The 24813-nt window shown below is 39.4% G+C and overlaps 1 protein-coding gene across 3 annotated transcripts in view; it reads right to left on the bottom strand.

Annotated features, from left to right (window-relative positions):
* The window catches only part of SLCO1A2 (solute carrier organic anion transporter family member 1A2), a 56895-nt gene extending 32476 nt beyond the window's left edge, over nt 1–24419 (bottom strand). For all 3 annotated transcript variants that reach the window (XM_070410596.1, XM_070410598.1, XM_070410597.1), the window contains exon 1: nt 24282–24419. The gene's annotated coding sequence lies outside the window, so the exon portion shown is untranslated. The remainder of the gene's footprint in view (nt 1–24281) is intronic.
* Nucleotides 24420–24813: the final 394 nt, after the last annotated feature.

The raw sequence follows: 24813 nt of genomic DNA, 5'->3' as shown, positions 1-24813 counted from the left end.
AAACACTGCACAGTGTACGAGCTTAGTTCTCTTTTCTCATGCTATGATGGACACAATTATATATTGAAAGTCCACTGTGTGCCAGCCATAGTGTTAAGCACAGGATTTTGAAAACGAACAAGAAAGACTCACTATCCCAAAGACAATATAAACTAATTAGGCTCTGTGGAAAGCACTTGTACCCAGATCCCAAGAAATCTACATTTTAATTGGGAATGGTAAAACTTTTAAATAAAACACACTGGAATATAACTAAACAGTGTATGATCAAATTACAAATGCTTTGGTATGTAAGAAATGAAAAAATCCATATATCATTAATGGAAATTATTAAAAACAGTCTTGGCAATTCCAAATGGCCCCACAGATGAACTCGTGCTGCAATCTCCACATAAAATGCCAAATCACCTTAATCAAAGTTCAAGTGCAAGAGCTAGTTTTGAAAAAAAAAAATGAGAGAATAGGATAACTTTTCAAATGAATAGAAACTGTTCTTCTTTGGCCCTCATCTGTAATACATATGCTTTTATTATACATAAACCTCTCAACTGCTCTCTCCTCTTCCTTCTCATGATTTAGAACCCAATCTCACTCCCCTTCATTTTCCCTTCTATCTCGCCTTGCCAAAATCCGAGCCCAATATAGTCACCCAATCAAACAATAAGAGAGGAAGAGAACTTATTCCTCTTCCATGTCAAAGTTGTCTTCACTCTTTTTAGTGGCTAAAGACATGACTCTTCTAAATGCCTATGTTTTCCCATCTGACCAGGGGACATAACAGGTGAAGTTAGTAACACAGAAGATCACCGCATAGTAGAATACTGTAGTTCCTTCTATGTATCGTGACACTATGGAACCATCTTGAGCACATTTTATCACCATGCCTCAAAGATTTATTTCAAAATGTGTTTGCTCTCTTGAAGGATATCTTATAAACAAACGTGTTGACTGGGATAAAAGGCATTTTGAAACTAAGCACTTGGAATGAATTCAATGCCATTCAATTAACACTGAACATTTTCCTATATACAGTGAAAACATTTTAGCTCTTCATACACGCATTAATAGAGAAAAATAAATTAATTAACAGTAAAATCTATTGTTTCTTGAACAAAATTCATGAAATCCGATAGTTAATGTCACAATCACTTTGAGCATTGTGGTTGCAAATCAGGGAAAGCACGCATTGTTTCTTCATATCCTTAAGAAGGGCAAGTGCCAGCAGTGTGAACAATCCCCTTTTGTTAGCACAGGGTGTTTACACGGTGACTTTTGTTCCTGGGACCACAGTGCCACAGATAAATCCTCATCAATCATCACTGCTAATGAAAATGACTGGCTGAAGCTGTATTAAGAGGAGAAGCATTTTAGTTCTCTAACCCCTTCTCGGCATTCAAAGGGGAGCGGGAAATTCTTCAGTATGCATTCTCACAAAAATGTGGTTGCATTTTTTCCATGTCTCCTGGTCACAACTCTGGGTTTCTTTTTTGTTTTGTTTAGTTTTGTTTTCATTGTAGTCAAAGCACATTACAGAATTGTTAACTCTATACACACGTTTGGATAGCAGGGCTCTAGCACTTTTCACCTTGCGTGACTGGAGCTCTGAACAGCAGCACTCAGGTTTTTGACACTACTTAGCTGCCAGCCTTAACAAATCTCAATCACAAAAGAATACAATCTTTTTACAAAACAAATAAATGACCTTGTTTGTGCTCTTTCCCCTGTGTTAGATATATAGACATCTTTTTTTTAAAGACTGGGAAATGCATATATTTAATTTTACATCATAGTATTGAATTAACAAAATAAAGGCTTTACTTTATCATGGCAAAACTAGTAGTACATACATGAAGAAGACTTAGGAGAACATCCTTTCCTTGGCGGGGGCGGGGGGGGGGGGAGAGAGAGAGAGAGAGAGAGAGAGAGAGAGAGAGTCATACCAGCAACATCTTAAGAAAATTGTTTATTTCCAGAATCTTCAAATGGCTTCTCCCTCTGCAAGAAGAGGACAGCCTCTTGGGAGTATCCAGCTGAAATAATTCAACCAATACCAAACCAAGCAAGCATGTGCTAGGGGAGCACATGGAGAACCAACAATGACTCTTTGTCTAATGCCTACAAAAGTTATTTTACTTCTATTAGTTCATTATCATCAGAAATCAAAGAATAAAATATTGGATTCTGCAAATAAGCCTTACAAATACAGGTATTATTTTACTTCTTATGATTAGAGGGGGTACCAGGGATACATCACTCTAGGCAAAACAAAAGGAGAAACTTAACTGAGCCATATGGCCATGCCTGCGATTTCTCCATGCCAACCAAAGGGTGAAATGCACAGAAACACAAGCAAAATAAATATACCTACTCTGTTACTTTAGAAAACTTACTGTCCGACTCTGATAATAGACCAAGACACGGAAAAGCCAAACTGATACTCGACTTCCCAAGTCTTCAGGAGAACTGGTTGTGAATAGCACCAGTGTTACATCCAATGCAAATAACGTTAAAGAATGATCAGGTTATTATCAGAGTGGCCAACCTTTTCCACACTGGCAATGTAAACTATTTTGTTTCTTTAAAATTTTATCCCAATTCTTTTGTCCTTTTGCCTGCACACACATAGTTTTGGTTACAGAAACATGTTCCTTCCATTAATTATGCCAAGTAAATACTGAACTCTTCCTTTTTCTCATAGAGAAAGGAGTTTTTATCTCTTTGTAAAGCTCCCAAAATAACTGAAAATCCAAAATGTTCAGATTTCCACCCCCAACCCATTTATTTGTGTACTTGTTCATTCACATTAACGGATATGGAAAGGCAGCTAGATATAATAAAAATGTCAGACCTTGAGGCCCAGTCAACTTGGGTTTAGTCCTAGTTTAGTTGTGAGTTGTTTAAACTCATTGAGCCTTCTTTTTTTTTTTTTAACTTATCTAAGGTACTGGAATATTTATTCCTGTCTTGCAATATAAGTATAAAGATGGAGTTGTAAATTTTACATGAGACCAATCCCTAGCATCGCTGTTGGCATAAAATAGTCCTTCTGTAAATGGCAGTGATTATTATTCATTCATTTCACAAATATGCATTAAAGCTCTGCTACATTCCAAACACAGTAGTTGGTGCTAGTGATACAAAGATGAATAACATATGTGCTTGTTCGAAAGTGGTCTCACCAACTATTGGGAGAGATAGACAATTAAATAATAATAATAGGTAGTTAGTGCCATAATGCAAACAATTGGAGCTAAGTAATCGGAAGATGATTGATGAAAACTATTTGGATGTTCATTTGGAATATCATTTGGATACAGTGTAGTAGTATAAGTACTTGAGCTTTGAAATGAAGCACAACTGGTTTGAAAGCCCGTTGTTAAACTAGTTGTGTGATGTTTGTACAAGTCTCTTATCCATCCATACAATGAAGATAGTATCTGTCTTTATATCAGACAAGAAAACAGACAAAGACAGGAAAAAATAGAACCCATGAAAGGCAATTCAATAGAAGAATTTTACATTCTAGGAAACTAGTTACAAAGGTATCAAAGAATTAAAAAACCAACAGATGTATACTGGTGGAAAGTCACTCCAAAGAGAAAAGGCCTGAGATGCAGCACACACAGCTGCTTACTGACAAGGGAAAGATGTCCTGGCTTCCCCTTCTCTGCAACTCCATTTTCACACCAACGCCTCCCATTGATAACCTAACAGGAAATCAGATGCAAGGGAGCCTGGGAAATTTTATTTTCCCAGACAGTCCCTTGGGATAAAGAGAGGATCAGAGGATGAGGAAAAAAAAAAACATGTGAGGTCAAAAAAAAACAAATGACTAACACAGCTATAATCAGTTGGAGTGGAGTTAAGTAATATGGTAAATATGTAACAGGGTGCTAACAAACAATCAACATTCAATGAAGGGTAGCTATGTATATTATTGGGTAATATACCTTCAATCCTAATGCTCTTTTTATTCTCAGTAATAGAGAATTCAGGAGATTTAACTAGTTGCAATGGCCAGCTCTTGACATTACTTATGTAGCTACTGCAATCTCTATGTGATACCAAATTAGATGTGAGATTTTTATCATCAAATCAACCGATTTTTAATTGACTCAACTGCAGAATTTTCATGTACTCTTAACTCAGATTCACCAGTTGGTTCCATTTTGCATTATTTGCTCTCTCTCTCTCTCTCTTTCTCTCTCTCTCTCATTCTTTCTGTATACAGTCTTGTCCCCTGGTACCCAGAGGAGATTGGGTCCAGGACCCCCCACCGACAATACCAAAATCCTACTTTTCTCAAGTCCTTTATATACTAGTAAAATGGTATAATATTTGCACATAACCTAAGCAGAGTCTTTTGTATAATTTAAATCATTTCTAAATTTCTTATAATACCTAATGCAGCATAAGTGCTATATAAATAGTTATTATATAGTATTGTTTATGGAATAATAACAAGAAAAAAGATCCATACAAGTTCAGTACAGACCCAACCATCATAGGCCTAACTGCATAGTACATGTCAGTAACAATGTCACATTTTTTTCAAACATTTTTCAAATATCCAGTTGGTCAAATCTTCAGATGCAGAACTTGTGAAGATGGGATCCAACTTGAATAAGCTGGAGATACTGTGGTCCTTTAAGGATTACTAATTTTTTCTGTGTATATTTCCTTAAACAAGATGTTCTATTTTGTATAAGTATAATGCAATCCTCAAAGTCTGAGAATTAAACATTAGTTCAATATTATTATCTAATCCATGGTCTATATATTGTATCAATTGTCCTGATAATGTCTTAATAGTTTTTTGTGTGTCTTTTTTTATTTAAATGGCCCAGAATCTAATCCAGCACCATACATTGCATTTAGTTACTTCATCTCTTTAGTTTATTTTGATCAGGAAGAGTTACTCAGTTGTTTTTTTCTTGACCTTGAAATTTTTAAAGAGTATACATTAGTTGTTTTGTGAAATATTCCTCAGTAGGAGTTTGATGTTTCTTCATTATTAGGTTTTGGTTGCACACTTGGGACAAGAATACCATTGAAGTGATATTACGTTCTCCTCAGTCGATGACATCTGGAGACACATGATGTCAGTCTGTCCCAGTATTTTATTCTCTCCACATCCCTTCCCCCATTAAAAGAAAACTGGGCAGTGGGAACGCACAGCCTTCTGACCCTGTTCTTTAGAAATCAACTGATGACAGGAAAGACGCTATTAACCCCTCCATACCCCTGCTTCCCTTTTCCCCAGGGAGGACGGCTCCTCCTCCTCCTCCTCCTCCTCTCTCCTCCTCCTCCTCCTTTTCCTCTTCCTCCTCCTCCTCTTGGTGTAAAATGCCAGCCGCTGCCAGCTTTGGTCACCCTGCCCTCCCCATCCAGCTCAGGAAGACGAAAGAGGGAGGGCTCAGCCACAAGCTGAGTGAGCAAGTTTATCAACTCCGCATAACAATAGGGCAAGAGGACCTGGATGCTGAGACTTTCCTGCTGGCCGGGCAGGCCCAGACCGGTTCACCTGCCAGTCTTCGGAGTTTGCCCTCTCCATTCCAGGTTAGAGTGTGTACCAGTGTTTTCAGTATAGTTATTATTTTTCCCTTTGTAATGAATAAGTGATTTCTCTGGAGATACTTTGAGCCTACATAAATATCCTGTTTCATCCTCATTCGTTGTAAATCCATTGGTTTTCTCATCCCGTTATTAATGTTATATTTATTGGTTGGTAGTCTATTATAAGGGCTTCCATTTCTCTCTCAATATTTATTTAGTCATTTATTTCAGGATGGACTCATCATGAGTTTTTATTTTACTCGATGGGTTTTAACCTATTGCCTTTGTTATTTATTCATGCTCAAATTTTCTAATAGAAGCTTCTTCAAGCTGGTTCCTATAGCCTGCTGACAGGTGCTGGTAGAAGCCCCTTAAAACCGGTTCCCAAATCCTTTTGCTATCTCCCCATCTTTGTTTGGGCACTTCCTTACTTTCTGGATCCTGACTATGTTTTAGACTCATTTTTCACTTTCCTTGACACAACTCTCAAATTAACCCTTTTTTTGAAAATTAACCCTCTTTTAGTGATAAATAATATTTAAAGACTAAGATAGAGGTATATGTACACTTGGGAAATATGTCTGTATTTCCAAATACAGGTAAATAACATAGGTATAGGTAAATGTGTAGATATTAAATATGGGTTTATACTGACACCCCCAATTTCAAGCCAACACCATCTCCTACTGTGACCAACACTGTGATCAGTACTGAAATAATCATTTATTTTTCTCCTCTTGGAAAACATTTTTTTTCTCTATTACCAACTTCAGATAATTTCTTATCATGGGTTCCTATATCAAGAAGATTTTGTTTTGCTCCAATATATTTGACTCCTAATACAATTTTATGTTATCTTTGGATTTATTTCTCAATAAATTCATGCCCTTTTTTAGTTTGCTAATTTAAAGTTAAACTAAACTTTTTAAATTTAGTGGGGTGGCATTGGTTAATAAGATTATATGGGTTTCAAGTGTACATTTCTATGATGCATGATCTGTATATTGCATTGTGTGCCCACCACCCAAAGTCAGATCATCCTCCATCATCATCCATTTGGCCCTCTTTACATTTTATTACCGCCCCCAACTCCTCTTCCCTCTCCTAACCACCACACTGTCCTCTGTGTCTATGAGTTTTTGTTTGTTTTTCTTGTTTGTTCATTTGTTACTTTCAATTTTATGTCACACAGCTTGCACCTTTCTAATGATTAACTAGAGATGAGGAGATGAGTGTTTCTATTTGCAGGTGCCTTGTGATTTGCTCAAGTTTATCTGTTCTGAGCACTCTTTGTCTTCCAGTGGATTGCTCTGTGTTCTCTACTAAGCTGAAGCAATGGAAAAGTTTTAGACTTGCTTTTTGTTGTTTTCGTTTTTTGTATATATTGTATTTGTTGTTGTTTTTTTGTAATTATTTGTATTTTCTTATGTGCTTTTTGCTAGGTTAGCTTCTAGATTGGGTCCAAAACAAACATTCTTCTTCTATTCAGCAAAAACATGGAGTCTGTTGTAATTCTCCCTATCATCGTTAAACACCCTCCCCAGATACAGCAACTGATTGTTTTGTTGTTTAACACTTTCTCACTTATTAGTGAGATTGACTACGCACATTTGTACAAGTCTTTATATATTCACTAGAGGCCCAGTGCATGAAATTCGTGCACAGGTAGGGTCCCTCAGCCTAGTCGGCGATCAGGATCGAACTGCAGGTGACTGGTGGGGCTTGGGCCACCCCCCCACTGGCACCTGCCTTGGTTGGCCTGGCACCATCCACTTGCCAGCCCCACTCCCCACTGCTGCCGCTGGTCACCTTTCTCTGCCCACTGGCACCCACCTTGGCTGGCCTGGCACTGCCCACTTACAGGCCCCACCCCCCGCCAAACCATTGTTCTGCAGGTTGTTCCGCCCTTCGGTCGATATGCATATTAGGGTTTTATATAGATAGATGTGGGTACTCTTTGTGTGAGGAAGGATGTGGGTTATGTTAGAGCAAAGTTTATAGAAATCTGCAGAAATTTGGGGGTAAGAGGAAGAGAATAAAGACTATCACATTATCAATGGGAAAGGCATGTTTGTCAGCAGAAAATAAATTGGTCAGGGACATGCTTGAAGACCCCAATAAAATGAAAAAAGTTAAAAATAGTCACAGGAGAGATTAAAACAGAATGTTAAATGAAATTGAGTAAAAATATTTGTGAATAGCATTAATTACTAGACTGAGTCAGATTGGATAATATGAATTGATACAGAAGGTCATCAATATCTTTATGTGATTTATGCCAAAAACATTCAATACAAAGAGAAAAGAAGGGAGATAAATAGATACATGTGTTTACCTAGAATTTGGAATTGCAGTTTTGATTCAGCAGTGAGTTAAGGGAGTAAAGGAATCTAAGCAGCTAATAAGTACAGAATTGGAATTATAAACCAGGAGGTTGAGTTTGAATATACAAGTAAAGGAAAAATGAAGGAAGTGACAGACTGACACTACAAGGAGTGCCATGTTATGAGTAATATAACACAAATAAAAAGGATTAATTGGCAAGGTTAGAAAGGTATACAAATAAAACATTACTGTTAAAGAAAAAAATTCAGATGCATTCCCTGGTGGAAAGTATCCATTGAGGAGTCATTTTTGATGTGATGAGGCCACAGAACATCTAGTTAAGTAGGCTGTTATCCTAAAGGTGAAAGTGGGACTAACTGAAATGGAAGCATACTCAGAAAGACAAGGTCAAGGTCTGAATAGTTGATACACAAGTGTGTGACATTTACCCAGGCTAAGCAAAAGAATTTTCAGCCCTAACTGGTTTGGCTCAGTGGATAGAGCATTGGCCTGTGGACTGAAGGGTCCCAGGTTCGATTCCAGTCAAGGCATGTACCTTGGTTGTGGGCACATCCCCAGTAAGGGGGTGTGCAGAAGGCAGCCGATCGATGTTTCTCTCTCATCAGTGTTTCTAACTCTCTATCCCTCTCCCTTCCTCTCTGTAAAAAATCAATAAAATATATATTTTTAAAAGTATAATTTTTTAAAAAAAAGATTTTTCAAATGCATTAATCTCCAAACTTTCTCATACAGTACTTATTGTCAGTCACTAGTGAATAGCCAACTTGCCAGAAGCAGAGACAAACTCTAAGCCCTTACTATGGTACATGAGAAAACCAATCAGCTTCTCTGGTGGCAAGTTGATCACATTGAGACCCTTCCACCCTGAAAGGGCCATCAATCCCTCTGTACTGGAACTGGTACATATTCTACCTGTGGACACTACTTTCCTGCTCACAGAGCCTCGGTTTGGATCATAATCTACGTGCTTATGGAATGTTTGGTCTTCCAACATAGGATCCTGCAAAACATTACATTGGGTGAAAGGACCTACTTTATGATAAAGGAGGTTCAATGATAGACACAATACCATGAGATCCACTTAAATATTGAGGTCCTATTAAATATTGGACTATCCAGAAGCTACCAACATGATAGAGCAATGAAATGACCTTTTGAAGGCAGAGGTGAGGAGCCGATTTGGAGATGACACCCTGCAAAGATGAAGCACAAATATCCGAACACAGTATACCTTAATGAATTCCTTGAGTATGTTGTTGTTGTTGTTGTTAATCCTCACCAGAGGATATTTTTTCCATTGCTTTTCAGAGAGATTGGAAGGAAGGGAGGGAGGGTGAGAGCAAGAGAGAAACATCGATGTGAGAAAGCCACATTGACTGGTTGCTTCCTGCATACACCCTGACTGAGGGTAGGGAGCAAACCCCCAATCCAGGTACATGCCCTTGATTGGGATTCAAACCTGTGACCCTTTTGTGCATGGGCCAACACTCTAACCACTTAGCCACACTGGCCAGGGCCATTGAATATGTTCTTATTTATGAAAAAAAAAAGTATATATGAAACCATAACTCCCAACTATGTGACCTTATATTGGAAAGCTATGATCTACAAAAGAAAACATTGGTAGAACAATGACTATATTTTATCCCTGCTTCAGCAAAAGCCAAAGGCATAGCTATCTTCCTAGCAGTGATAAATACCTAGTTATAGATTCCAAAGAAATTTCCCTTTGACTGGAATTTGGCCTTGTTGTATAACCCAACATTCAGCATCATTAGATTTTATATGTATAAAAATTCTGAGTTCACAAAAATATAACCAAGGCTGTACTTCACTATGAAAGAAACACCCACATTTTCAATGCACTTCATTTGGAAATAAGATGAGCTAGTAAGCCATACAGATGCTATTGTGCCATTAATCGTAGGCTCATTTGTATGTTATGTGAATTGCCCATGTATATCCCCTTTATAAGGTAGAGCATTTTCTTCACTCCTTGTGTGAAGCTCTTAGTTACATGACTAATCCCAAGGTCACACTTATTTCCAACTATAAGAAGAAAGGCATTATTCATTCCCCATCTGTTAAGAATGTATCATTTTGAAAGATAAAAAGTGTTTTAAGATACAGAGTGGTTTTATTCTCTTTGTAATTTAAATGGAAAAAGAAATTGATTGTTGAAAGTAAAAAAACTTTTAAGAAAATTTATTTAAAACTTCATTGTCGCCTGGTCAGTATGACTCAATGGTTGAGCCTCGACCTATGAACCAGAAGGTCAGGGTTCAATTCCCAGTCAGGGCATATGCCCAGTGTGCAGGCTTGATCCCCAGTGTGGAGTGTGCAGGAGGCAGCCGATCAATGAAGCTCTCTCATCATTGATGTTTCTATCTCTCTCCTCTCCCTTTTTCTCTGAAATCAATAAAAAATATATTTTAAAAAAATAACTTCATTGTCAATATATGTACATAAATTAGCCCAAGTTGATCTAGTACCCCAAGTATAATTTATTTGCTACCTACAGGGTACAAAGTAGTGCATTAGATATTGAGGCCGAGTGGTAGCCTGAGACCATTTCATCAACTTTTCTAACTCTATTTGCAATAATTGTCCATACTTCACCATTAGCATGTATTATTGCTGACCAGGCACATTTATTGTTTCTTGTGCATATTCTTACCTTATTTTTACCCCTGCAATTACTAATGTTGAGTTAAACTATGTTTTAAATGTGTAGTGCATACATGTATCTAAGCAGCACAGTAATGTGGATTCAGTAGATCTCAACCAGACCAAATATGACTAAACTAGAGGCCCAGTGCACGAAATATGTGCACTGGTAGGGTCGCTAGCAGCTGCCGGCTGCCGGCTGGGGCCTCCCTCCCTTCCCTTGGCTGCCTGCCTACTACTGCCACCACTGCTGCTGGCCGCCACCAGCTGGAGGCTCCTGCCACCGCAAGCCAGGATCTCCATCCCTTCCCCCAGCCGGCCCTGCCCCCTTGTCAAACTCCCGGACAATCTCCCACTTGAGGGGACAATTTGCATACTATGCTTTTATTATATAGGATGAATGGCTGGTCTCCCTTTACTGTAATTTGTCTTTAGACTGCCAGAATAAGTAGTAACTTACATGTATGATCCCCCATCCTCACTCCCAAAGCTCTTTAAGTCTTGTATCAAGCCACAAATGATCAAGTCACATGACTCTTTTATCTCTTTATTATCAGTTCAACTCAGTTATTTATTATTATTATTACTTTTTTGAGGTAGTTGATTATTATTTTAATACTCATCCAAGGATATGCTTTTTTGTTGATTTTTAGAGAGGGGAATCGGGGGAGAGAGAGAGAGAACCATCCATGTGAGAGAAACATTGATCAGTTGCCTCCCATACATGCCCTGACTGGGGATTGAACCCATAACCTAGGTATGTGGCCTGACTGGGAATCAAACCTTCAAACTTTTGGTGTACAGGACAATGCATCAACCAACTGAGCCACCTTGCCAGGATACGCCCAATATTTTACATTGAGTAAGGTGCAATTAAATTACAGTCTTTAAAACTTATTTTTAAAATGTCCCATAATTGTTTATTTTCAATAAAATTTTATTGCATATCACATCTATATCAACTCTCCTATCTATCTTTTAAGAGTTAACAAATTATTAATGGATGCATATGACATTCAAGGATATTGTATAGAGTAGCACACAATTACCAGGAATAATACAAGAAGAATTATGTATAGTAACTTATTAACCTCCATTGCTAAAGAGTAGAATGTAGTTAAGGTGCCTATGTAACTTATTCCAACTGGGAGACTTCTAAGGAAGAAAGAGGCTATTTTATTGATGCAACAGATATTAATTGTAGATGTTATTCTAAAGTTTTTTCATTAATTTTTTTTATCAAAGTGAAACATTTGAACAAATTCAGTATTATTTTCTTAGTTGATGTTTGCATGCCAGTAGGAGACCAAATATATAAAAGTTGGGAAAGCCTTACTGCTATGGAGTTTGCCAAACACTTTCCCTGGTTTCTAATGATTACCTTGTGAAAACAATGATGAATGGAACTTGATTGATGTAATCGGAGATATCCACAGTGAGTATTGATGACTAATTTCTCCCAACCTTTCTCATTGTGCCTATGGCAGCTTTCAGTAACCTGAGAGTGAGTTAAGCTTCTAAACACTTATATACACGTTGCAAATTATGTTTTACTGCACAATTAGAAACACAAATGATTTCTCCATCTTCCACATTGCAACATGGAGCCAGAACAAAGAACTGATTTGGTAAGGCCATATTAAAAACTTCTGGAAATTCTCATGAGCATTTTGAGAAGACATTATGCAATAATGTCCTATTCCCTGAATCCTGAATATCATTACCTAGTAGTAGTATGCTTAGATTAGAAAATACCTTTTGGTTATAAGTAGAAAAGCCTGAGTCCAAAGATCCTTTGGCTGAGTTCAGGGTGAGTTTTTCATATCAACTATTCTGATCCACCCATTATGTTTCCTTTTACATACACACAACCCAAAGCTATGGAAAGATTCAGCTTATACTCAATGCACTTTTAGTAGGCATTATTAGTGCTCACCAACATTCTTACTACATCAGTCTTTTATGCAGAATTTTTGAAAGGCTTGTTTTTATCAACTAAAATACATCAACTTCATTAGCCTGGCATTCACGTCCTTTCCTAAATTAACCCCATCCTCTTTCCCGGCTTCACCGCACATCATTTCTCTTCATATACTTATGCCTGGCCAAGCCGTTTGGTTGTTTTAGTTTATTTCTATTTAACTGACAGCATCATATTTTTCTTCTTTTACACTCTCTGACTCTCCCCTCCATTCCCTCCAAATTGAGCAACTGTCTAGAGTACAACCTTTTGAAATCTTTTAGTGACAAAGTAAAAAAACATGCATCATTTCTCTACTGATTATGAGTTCTCCACCCAGTGAACTCTCATCATGCTTGGAGGATGTCTTTTAGATTCATATAAAATCAGAGTATTATATTATTACTACTTTAGTTATAATAAAAATACTATATTGTTATACCATTACTGTATCACTTGCATGACGGACAGATTTCTCAATTGTTAGGTACCTAACGGCAGAGACCAGGACTTAATCATCCTTTATTCCACAAATTTCCTAGTTCATGATTAAGGAGCTTGAGCTTATTTATACAACCTAGAGAACATTAGGCTACTTGAGCAGTTTCTGACTTTGGTCCTTGATATTGTGTTGGCTCAGAGCTTAACAGTTCTTATCTTTTGAAAATAACACCACCAGCATCTTCAGTTGACCATGGATTAAGCAAGTGTGCCATCTAACTAAAAACAATAACCTGCTATAAAATATACACATTTTCATTATACCAGAACATATTAATTATAATTTTCTTGCCTTGATTTGAGTTACTAAACCCTTTAGGAAATGAATTCCATTTCCCAATAAACTAGACATAGTATTACACAATTAAACATTTAAATTCCACAAAATAATTATTGAAATAAAAGCCCTATCCTATCTAATAAAAGACAAATAGGGTAATTACCCGTACCTCCGCTACACTTCCCATTGGCTAATCAGGGCAATATGCAAATTAACTGCCAACCAAGATGGCGGCCGGCAGCCACACAGCTGAAGCGAGCAGGAGGCTTGCTTGCTCCAGTGATGGAGGAAGCCAAGGTTCCCCGCCTGCCGCAGCCCAGCTCTGAGCCTGAAAGCAACAATGTTTCAATTATAGAAGCTAAACAAACCCTAGATACCTGCTTTCAGCCGGCGGAGGTCTCAGAGCTGGAGCTGCAACAGTGTTTCAATTATAGAAGCCAAACAAACCCCAGATACCTGCTTTCAGCAGCCGAGGCCTCAAGCTGGAGCCAGGCCTCAGCTCCAGTGACAGCCATAGAAGGTAAATAAATCCCAGAATAAAAAAAAAAGAAAGAAAAAAAGGAGAGGTTGGGAGCTTCAGTCGCCCACCAGCCTGAAAACGGCCCTCAGCCCCTCACCCAGACTGGCTAGGCACCCCAGTGGGGACCCCCACCCTAAAGGGGGTGCGACAAGATGCAAACAGCCATCAGCCCCTCACCCAGGCTGGCCAGGCACCCAAGCGGGATCCCCACCCTGATCCGGGACACCCTTCAGGGCAAACCAGCCGGCCCCCACCCGTACACCAGGCCTCAATCCTATATAGTAAAAAGGTAATATGCAAATTGACCCTAACAGCAGAAAGACTGGGAATGACTGGTCACTATGACACACACTGACCACCAGGGGGCAGACACTCAATGCAGGAGCTGCCCTCTGGTGGTCAGTGAGCTCTCACAGGGGGAGCTCTGCTCAGCCACAAGCCAGGCTGACAGCTGCCAGTCCAGCAGTGGTGGTGGGAGCCTCTCCTGCCTCCTCAGCAGCGCTAAGGATGTCTGACTGCAGCTTAGGTCTGCTCCCCGCTGGCAAGTGGACATCCCCCGAGGGCTGCCGGGCTGCCAGAGTGATGTCTGACTGCCATCTTAGGCCCAATCCCCCAGGGAGCAGGCTTAAGCCAGCAAGTGGTCATCCCCCAGGGGTCCCAGACTGTGAGAGGGCACAGGCCGGGCTGAGGGACCTCCCCCCCAACCCCCCGAGTGCACAAATTTTTGTGCACCAGGCCTCTAGTCCTATATAATAAAGGTAATATGCAAATCGACCTAATGGCAGGATGCCTGGTTGCTATGATGTGCACTGACCACCAGGGGGCAGACACTTAATGCAGGAGCTGTCCCCTGGTGGTCAGTGTGCTCTCACAGGGGGAGCGCAACTCAGCCAGAAACCCTGAGCCAAGCTCACGGCTGGCGAGCACAGCTGCGGTGGTGGGCAGTGCTAAGGATGTCCGACTGCTGGCGGGGAGCGGGCCTAGGGCATCATTTGTACATCCCCCGAGGGCTCCCAGACTGCAAGAGGGTGCAGGCCAGGCTGAGGGCACCCCCCGCCGAGTGCTCGAATTTCATGCACTGGTCCTCTAGTCTATATACATAAAAGGCTAAGTGACCGGCTGGTAGCTATGACACGCACTGACACTAGGGTGCAGATACTCAACACAGGAGCTGCCGAGTGACAGCAACTTTGCAGAGTGCCCTCTCACACTCTGGGACCCCTTGGGGGATGTTGGACTACCAATTTCAGCCCGATCCCCGCAGACCAGGCCAAGGGATCCCACCTGCTGGAGGGGCCTTGCTCACTCTGCAGATGGCCTTCAAGCCCCAGCGCCACCCTCGGTGTGGCCAGCTGGAAAGGAACCGCAGGAGGTTGGCTCCAGGGCGTGTCCAGCCCATCTCACCCAGTCCTGCCCCACTGGCCACCTTCTAATTAATTTCCTTTCAATCTGCACAAATCTGAGCACCAAGCCTCTAGTATTTCCATAATAAATGAGATTAAGTAAATTCAATTTTTAAAAAAGATTTTCTGGTGGAGTGGGATGAAGGAAATGGTAGTGTTTCTCAATTTATTGGAAGAGAAATGCCTTTTCATTTGAAAAGTGTAAAATATACTTGCAAACTCTCCTTTTCCCTTATTATTGATTTAGGCTATCCATTGAATTCATAACCAAACTCAAAAATAAAATTCAAATCTATACCTATTCATAAACTTTTAAAATTATGTAATTGTTGAACACTTATGAAAACATAGTACTGTAAGTGATCATTCCTCTTCGTGCTGCTCTTAAACCTATATTATTTGGAAAATATTTATGCTGGCTGAAATGTCTTTGCTTTGAAATATTTATTGATAGTGAAGAATGAGATATCAAAGAACATATTGAGTCATAGTCCTGTGGCATTTCCATCAGAAGAAATAAACACAGAGTACATTAGAAATCCAATCATGATGCTCAAACATGTGAATTGGTAAAATAGCTATATCAATTTGCCCTATAACTAATATCCTTAAAGATATAAGCTTTCACCCAGCCAGTGTGCCTCAGTGATTGATCATTGACTTATGAACCAGGAGGTGACAGTTTGATTCCTGGTCAGGGCACATGCCCGGGTTGTTTGATCCCCAGGGTGTGGTGTGCAGGAGGCAACCGGTCAATGATTCACTCTCATCATTGATGTTTCTATCTCTCTCTCCCTTTCCCTTCCTTTCTGAAATCAATAAAATAAAAATTTATTAAATTACTATTACTGTCTCCATTTTACAGATAAAGAAACTAAGGCTGTTTGACTTTGGGTAAATCCCTTCACCACCTTCTTTCTCAGGTTATACCAAGTACAAACCAAGTCCCACAGGGGAGCCACAACAATTATCTAAACATTCATCATTCCATAAGTTTGCTGAGCATTTACTATATGCCAGACACTGTTCAAAGTGCTTGGAATGCCTCAATGAATCAGACAGACAAAATCCCCCTTCCTTGTAGAATTTACATTCTAGTTTTAGGTTGGTGGTGGGTACCAGAGCTGTGCTCTTAGCCACTGTGTACAGCTCCCCAACCTAATGGACTTGTAAAATCTCTTACCTTTATACTAGAGGCCCGGTGCATGAAATTCATGCACTCAGGGTGGGTCATCCCTCAGCCTGGATTGCGAGAGGGCTCAGGCCAGGCCAAGGGACCCCACTGATGCACGATTGGGGCCAGGGAGGGACGCAGGAGGTTGGACAGCCGGGGAAGGACCACGGGAGGGCTCCAAGGCATGTCTGGTCCGTCTCGCTCAGTCCCAATCGGCCAGACCCCAGCAGCAAGCTAATCTACCGGTCAGAGCGTCTGCCCTCTGGTGGTCAGTGCACGTCATAGCAATCAGTTGAACAGCCTTAGCACATCATTAGCATATTTCACTTTGGTTGAATGGCTGACCAGACAATCGGACACTTAGCATATTAGGCTTTTATTATATAGGATATAAAATTGCTAATCGTCACAAAGCCCTATGAGGCAGGTATACCATTTACTGATAGAAACTAAGGAGTAAAACATGAGCTGAATTTATAAAAATATAATTTTTAAAACAGGTAAGAATGAGATTTTTTGCATTCTCAAACAGTCATATATTTCAAAATAAAGAGCCTATATCTTTAAAAGAAATTGAACCAACTCGTCCAAGATCACACAGTTAATAAGTGTTATTCCAAAAATAGAGCCCAGATTTATCAAACACCAAAGTCCAGACAATTTCTCTACATTATGCCCAAACAAAAATATTTTTCTGCTACTTCCACTGTACCCTATGGTTTATTTTATATAGGACCCTGTCAAATCAGTTTGTCTTGGAACTGGACAAATAGGTCAGGCAAAAGAACAATGGGATATGAATATTTTTCAACATGTAAAGAACTTGTTTAATGTTGAGAATAACAGTCTTTACCCAGTATGAGATAATTTTCCTTTGTTTCACTTTGTTTTTTAAGGTTTTAATGGAAAGAAAATTTGAAAAATCTAATATACACTTACTAAATATTTCTAATACTGAAAGATTGTTGGAAGCTTCTCTTTTTTCTTCCCCCTCCCCTAAAAAATATCCAACTGAAAGTTTCACATTGGTTTTCTATTAAGACTTCTATTTCTTTGTTCTGTATACATCTAAGAAAATTATCTCTTACGGTGAATTGAAAACTCCTCTGAGAGAATAGGCCCATAGCCAGTAACTAGTCCATTAAGGCCCCTGCATAGGACTTCAGATTACATTTCACCTGCATTGCTACTGTTCCCTTTTGTGCAGTAACCTCCTATATATTTCACACCTCACATTCATGCACCTCCATACTTTGGCCCATACAATTTCTTCACCTTGACATACCCTTCTCTTACCCTCTGGGAATCTATCCCCACGTTCCCAAATGCCACATTTTCCAAGGAACCACTCATGATCCTTTCATCTCACTTCAGGGTTTAGAAGATTCTTCTGATATTAATTTACACAAACATTTACTCAATCACTCAGCAAATGTTTATTGAGCTCACTTTTGTATTTGATATAATTTTTGTGGTTGGGGTTTGGAAAATAACTTGAAGAAGTTGAAACCTCCTACCTGGACAGGTATTATTTCCTCATTTAGCCTGAAAAGTACCTGAGGACAAGAATGTATATGAGTCATCTCTGTAGTTCCCACAATATTTAAACCCATTACTTGCACATAACAGGTGCTCAATAAATAGTTGAAATAAATGTATTTTATGAGCAATGAACAAAAAACGAAATAAATGAGTCAAGGTTAATATAAAGTTACCAAAGGCTCGGTGCACAGATTTGTGTACCAGTGGGGTCCCCTGGCCTGTGGGGATTGAACCAAAACCAGCTCTCCAACATCCCCCAAGGGGTCCAGGATTTCGAGAGGGTGCAGGCCAGGCCAGGGGACCCCACCGGTGCATGAATCCATGCACTGGGCCTCTAGTATGCATATAAGATCTTTGGTTAATCTCTTCCCATCCTCCCCCTCCCCCCCTTCCCTATGAGATTCATCAGTCTGTTTCATGTTTCCATGCCTGTGGTTTCTGCTCCTGTGTTGAGCGTCTGCCCCCTGATGATCAGTGCGTGTCATAGCTACCAGTCTGATGGTCAAATGGTTGGCTGGTCACTTAGACTTTTATATATATAGATGACTAATACAGTGTGATAAAGTTAATAGAGTATGGTTTTTGTGCTCCCTTTGTTAAAAAAAAGATAATAATTGTAAAATTTTATTAAATTTATCAATTTATTAAGGAACTAGAGGCCCAATGCAGGAAATTTGTGCACTCGGGGGGGGGGGGGGGTGATGTTCCTCAGCCCAGCCTGCACCCTCTTGAATCTGGGACCCCTTGGGGCAGCCAGATATCCCTCTCACAATCTGAATTACTGGCTCCCAACCACTCGCCTGCCTGCCTGCTTGATTGCCCCTAACTGCTTCTGCCTGCCAGGCTGATCACCCCCTAACCACTCCCCTGCCAGCCTGATCAAGGCCTAACTGCTCCCCTGCCAGCCCAGTTGCTCCCAGCTGCCCTCCCCTGCCAGCCCTGTCCCCCCTAACTGCACTCCCCTGCTAGCCATCTTGTGGTGGCCATCTTGTGACCACATGGGGGTGGCCATCTTTATGTGAGGGTGTGATGGTCAATTTGCATATTACCTCTTTATTATATAGGATAGGAATAAAATATTTAAAGTACCTGACAGGTCTTTGGTGTTCAATCAGAGGTAGCTTTTATAGCCACAGTAACTGTTCACAAAGGAAAGATCAGATATAATAGTGGGTATTTTTGTTATTAATAGCAAATAAACAGGATTTAAAAAGAGAGAGAGGGACAAGAAGGACAGATAGGCAACAAAAGTGGGCTCAAAACAATGTGGAAAAAAGTTCAAAAAAACAAAAAGGAAAATAGAATAATGAAAACAATCTGCCTAAATCCTAAGTAGGATTTATATCACTATTTACCTTTCCAGTTCTAATAACAAATGATGAAAGGACATTTGTCTTACATAACCACTTCTAGAATTACAAGATTTTGACAGAATCATACAAGATAGAGGTTCAGAAAAATCCACCTCTTCCCTGTTGAAACATTCTTTTTGTTATTTAGAACAGTAAGAAGCAGCCCATAAAAACTAAAAAGGAAATAATAGACAATGTAGAAACAGCATATCTTGCAGAGTTTACCTGGATTGTAAATAGATTAGAGGAATGAGAGCAAATTCTAAAATTCTGAAAGAATAGAGGAGCCACAAATATTACCACATTTGTAGCAAACTATAATTAATAAATTCAATAATTTTAAAATTGAATACTTTTAAAATATGGATAAGCCTTATAAAAAAGGAAACAATTTTATCAATAATTGTAGACTTGTATTTAAAAATATATTTTATCTTATAGGCATAATGCCTTATTATCCTATAAGCATGTGAATATGGGGTCTATGCAATTGAAATGCTGAAATAACTAGGGTGAGTTTACATGAAAACTAGTAGGCTGTGGTCCCACACACAGCTATCACTGTGATAAAACTGTATTCTGGTGTGGTCTGATAATTCACTTCCTTTTATTGAATACATTCCTCTATTTTCAGAAACATAAATGATCTGAACAAGCAATAGGCAACATAACTTGAGCTGAACTGCCCAGAATTAACCCCCATCACTTTTCATAATTTGAAATTCATTCTTTTGCATTTTAAGGGCCATTTAGGTCAAGAGTTCCTCATTAAAAGACAAAAATCTCTCTTGAAGGGGAAATCCTTATTATCAACTAATACCCTAGTTAAGAGCTAGCTACGAACAAAGCCCTAGGGCAGTGGTCGGCAAACTCATTAGTCAACAGAGCCAAATATCAACAGTACAACGATTGAAATTTCTTTTGAGAGCCTAATTTTTTAAACTTAGACTATACAGGTAGGTACATTGTTATTAACTTAATTAGGGTACTCCTAAGGCTTAGGAAGAGCCACACTCAAGGGGCCAAAGAGCCACATGTGGCTCTCGAGCCAAAGTTTGCCAACCACGGCCCTAGAAGAACAGGATAGGTACCTGGAAATGAGAAAACATGGTGAAGGCTGGGAAAGGGTGAGCTATAAGAAAAAGAAAAAGGAGAAGGAGCAGAGGGGAAAGGGATTAAAGGAGTCCTGGTTGCCGTACAATTTCTCTGGTCGGGCTTTGGAGCCTACATATATTTGCAACCATTTTCTTGCACACAGGTAGAAACTATAATGGAAGAAAATTACAGAGTAGACTTCATAATACAAATTACACAAAGCAAAACAAAACAAAACAAACAAAAACACAAATCACCCCAGAAAGAAGTGAGACCTGTTTGAGATTCCATTGAGTGTCAGGAAAGAAACTGGCCCCATAATGAATTTGGTAGGCAGTGGAGGGACAACCAGTGACTTCTTGGTTCCTGGGTCGATGCTCAACCACTGAGCAACACTGGCAGGGATGAATTCTCACGTTTATCCCAAACACCCAAGTATCTCTGATGCTTCTGGGACTGCCAAGGGACCATCTAGGCAGATATCATTAGACTTCCTAGAATTGATTCGAATAGGAGCTATCTAAATCTTCTCTTTCTGGATCCTAAAAAGATTAGACATACAATAAAAAATGAAATAAATAATGTAAAGTGCTTGTCAGAGAGCCTAATATATTGCAAATTTCAATAATTGGTAGCTCCCGTTGCCCAGTTGCTAGACAAAATAACTGAAAAGTTATCAAACTTAGGCTTCATCTTGTCTTTCTTCTGGCTCTAAGTCTATACTAAGTTAACACCTAAGACATTTTCTACTTTCTGTCCTCATTTCAAATATGGGACATGTCATTTTATTTAATTCCTCTCGTATACAAAATAAATGGCTATTTTGAAGATTTAAAATGCTATATAGACTTCTGAAATTATTTTCCTCCCTTTATAGAGTAGTCCAAATTTTATTCACATGCTTTGACTGTCCTTACCAATTCCCTTTCTATGGAATTGGTGTGAGAAAAGAGTGAAGATAAGGGAATACAAAAAGTTCAGTCACTTTAAACAAGTTGATGAGTTTATTAACATTATGAATGTTGAGACATGAGGAAACAATTCTATTCTTGTCCTAACTTGCCAGGGAACATAAACTTCTGACCCTTCTAGTCTTGTGTCATGTTTAGATATATATCAACTCATGTGTGTCAGTACCTGGACTTATACCAGACTTCCAGATAACCCTCTGATTATCCCTTGAAGGACTCACATATCCAGATCTCATGATATTCAACTAACATCCATTGTCCAAAACACCGGATGTGATAAGACCTCCTGCCATTCATCTTCCAGACCAACTGGAATTCATTGTCCAGACCGCCTAACATCAGACTGCTAACAGTCCTTGACTAATCCTAAACCTAAGAATGCAGGATTGATAATTCTCAATCTTGTACTTCTTAGTATAAGAACTCTTAATTTTCCTTCTTTGGAACACTCCTACGTTTTTGCCTCGCTGCATTTCCATTTTGCAAACCATAATACCCTTGATGTCCCATGCACCAAGGAGTCTCAGGTTCAATTTCCAGTCAGGGCACATGCCTGGGTTGTGGGCTTGATCCCCAATAGGGGGTGTGCAGGAGGCAGCTGATCAATGTTTCTCTCTTATTGTTGTTCCCCCTTCTCTCTATTTCTTTCCCTTCTTCTCTCTCTCTAAAATCAATAAAATACATCAAATAATAACTATAAAGATCCTTAATTAAATATTTATCATTTCTCTCTAGCCAAAGCCTTCAGAACACTTTTTGAGTTTGTCCAACAGATGCCATGCCTCAAAAGCTAAATCTATTCCCATGATTCAAACAAAAGATGTCTCCAGGTTAAATGGAAAGTATTTTTGTTAGAAAATACTTAAGAGAAATATGTATGTGTAGAAAACATTCAAGCAGAAAAACCAGTAACAGTATACTGAAATGAAGGGAGGGTTGCAGAAGGCAAAATTATAATCTTGGTGTCTTTCTAAGGAGAAGGTCAATGTTCACTGAAAGGGATGTGTTAATGAATAAAGACATTAAAGTTGAAATAATGCAACCTTGTGTTTGCAAGCAATATTTGCATTAGAAATGGATTGCAGGTTCAAGTGCCTTAAATAGGAGGTTTGTGGTGATATCAGAAAATAGCCTTATTCTTCTATCAAATTCATTTTATGGGGCCAGTTCCTTTCCTGTCAGGAAATGGAATCTCAAACACATCTTACCTTTTTCTGTTGACTTTCAAAAGGTTAAAAAAAAAAAAGCCCTCTGGCCATCTTTAGTCCCACAAAAAAATTCATTTCAAGATTAATATATCTCAATTCGCCTTGAACTTCATTTAAATTAAAATTTCTTTCTTCCCACTACAACATATCCAACGCCTACCATTGGGACAGTCCAGATTTTATCTCTGCTTTCTTTCTTTCTTTCCTAGTCTCTCCCAACCTGTCCCCACCCCACACACCCATCTCTTTCCTTACAACTGAACAGGCTGCTTCTGTCTCTTCCGGAGTTGAAACTTGTAAGGGAGGAGTTATCGAGGCAAGAAATTTCTTCCTTGCCTCCTTTGTCAAAGACAAGTACTTAAAACTGACTCTCAGCCCAGCCAGCGTGGCTCAGTGGTTGAGTGTCAACCCATGGTTATGGTTCAATTCCCAGTCAGGGCACATGCCCGAGTTGCAGGCTCAATCCCCAGTGTGGGGGTGTGCAAAAGGCAGCCAACTGATTGTTCTCTCTCATCATTGATGTTTCTCTCTCTCTCTCTCTCTCTCTCTCTCTCTCTCTCTTCCTCCCTCCCTCTCTGAAGTCAATAAAAATATATTTTTAAAACTGACTCTCATGGCCACTTTGGTGAGTCTTTGGAGATCCCATCCTTCAGTCATGATGTCACCTGCAGTGTCCTCGGCAGGGTAAATGCACCTTGCACCTCTTCTGACTAGTCACACACAACTTCTTCAAATTTTGACATGCAGCACACATCTTTAGCCTCTTTCAACTGAGGTCTCAAAATTGCTCTGTGTAATCCAATCAGTCCATAGCTAAGACAACCCCAAACTAGCTCTGGCTGGCCCACCAGTGACGGGGGTTCCACTACTTTTAAAATAGAGCCCTTTACCCTGGCCAGTGTAGCTCAGTTAATGGGCATTGTCCCATGCACCGAAAGGTTGCCAGTTTGATTCTCAGCCCAGGTTGGAGGCTCCATCCCTGGTAGGAGGCATGCAGGAGGAAGCCAAGTGATGTTACACTCTCACATCGATGTTTTTCTTTCTCTCCCTTCCTCTCTCTAAAGATGAATTTTAAAAATAAATAAATGAAGTAAAATAGAGCCCTTTCTTCCTTCTGCCTCCCAGCAGATGGATCCACCCACAGCCTTTTACCTTTTAGACTTCCTAAGCGGGAGTCAGATACCGGGTCCCCTGTGTTCGTCGAACTACAGAGGACAAATATAGTGCACTCTGAATAGATTTAAAGGTCGGGGTTAAGGTCGGGAGAAAGAACACTTCACCCTGCTCTGAAATTGAAAAGTTTGCAGGTATCCGCCATGCCGCTACGAGAGATATTAAACCTTCTGTAACAGCAATCTGCTTAAAACAGTAAGTCGTGAGCCAAAAAGAAAAAAAAAAGAAATAGATAAGTCACTGCTACAAAACTGAGCCCATAACTAGACCCTGTATAAATGAAAATGTAATATATGGAAGGTACTTCAACGTATATAGCCATACGTTCGTTTGTGAAAAACCAATATTATTACTTTTACAAGATCCTGCATTAAATAAAATTGTTGTCACTCTCAGAAAATTATAGACAAGGCAATTAGAAAAACCAAAGGGTCTTATGGTAAATAAGTTTTAAATCTACCTTACATTTTTTTCTCACACAAAAGTGACTGAATTGCAACCCACAACAACCCAAATAAATTAATTTCTTTTACCTTAGTATTCACCATCATCTTCATTCACTGCTGCTTCAATACTTGTAAGATCATCAGATTTTTAAAAACTTCCATATTGAGTAAACAATATGAATAAAGCTCTGCACACTTGTAAGCCAGAGTGTCTTGCTCCGAATCAGAGCTGCAAATAAAGGACCTTTGTTTATATAAGTTTTAATCCTTTGGTAAAGTTTCTTTGGCTCTGAGGGTTGCATAAATCAGGTTATAGAAAAGATTAGTCACTTGGAGCCAGAAGCTCCTCCTTGCTGGTTTAGTTTTTTTGTTTCTTTTTTTTTTTTTAACAGTTAACCCTTCTGTTGCCATGGCTTATACTATCACATCATGTCAAAAGTCTACAGAAACACTCAGTTAATGAGTTGACTTGCCAAGCCTCCGTTTTTTTCTTTTGTGATTAAGAAGAAAAACCACAGACTTGTTGATTTATTAACTTAGTAAACTAAGATGCTTAAAAATTGAGCCTAAAGTTTCTGTGTAGCTGGATAACCTCAGAAAAGATGACACCCAATAGATG

The sequence above is a fragment of the Myotis yumanensis genome, unplaced genomic scaffold, assembly GCF_028538775.1.
Source record: "Myotis yumanensis isolate MYYU_CA2020_CCGP unplaced genomic scaffold, mMyoYum1.0.hap1 SCAF_3, whole genome shotgun sequence".
Taxonomy (NCBI): domain Eukaryota; kingdom Metazoa; phylum Chordata; class Mammalia; order Chiroptera; family Vespertilionidae; genus Myotis; species Myotis yumanensis.
This window is presented reverse-complemented; position numbering and strand designations above follow the sequence as displayed.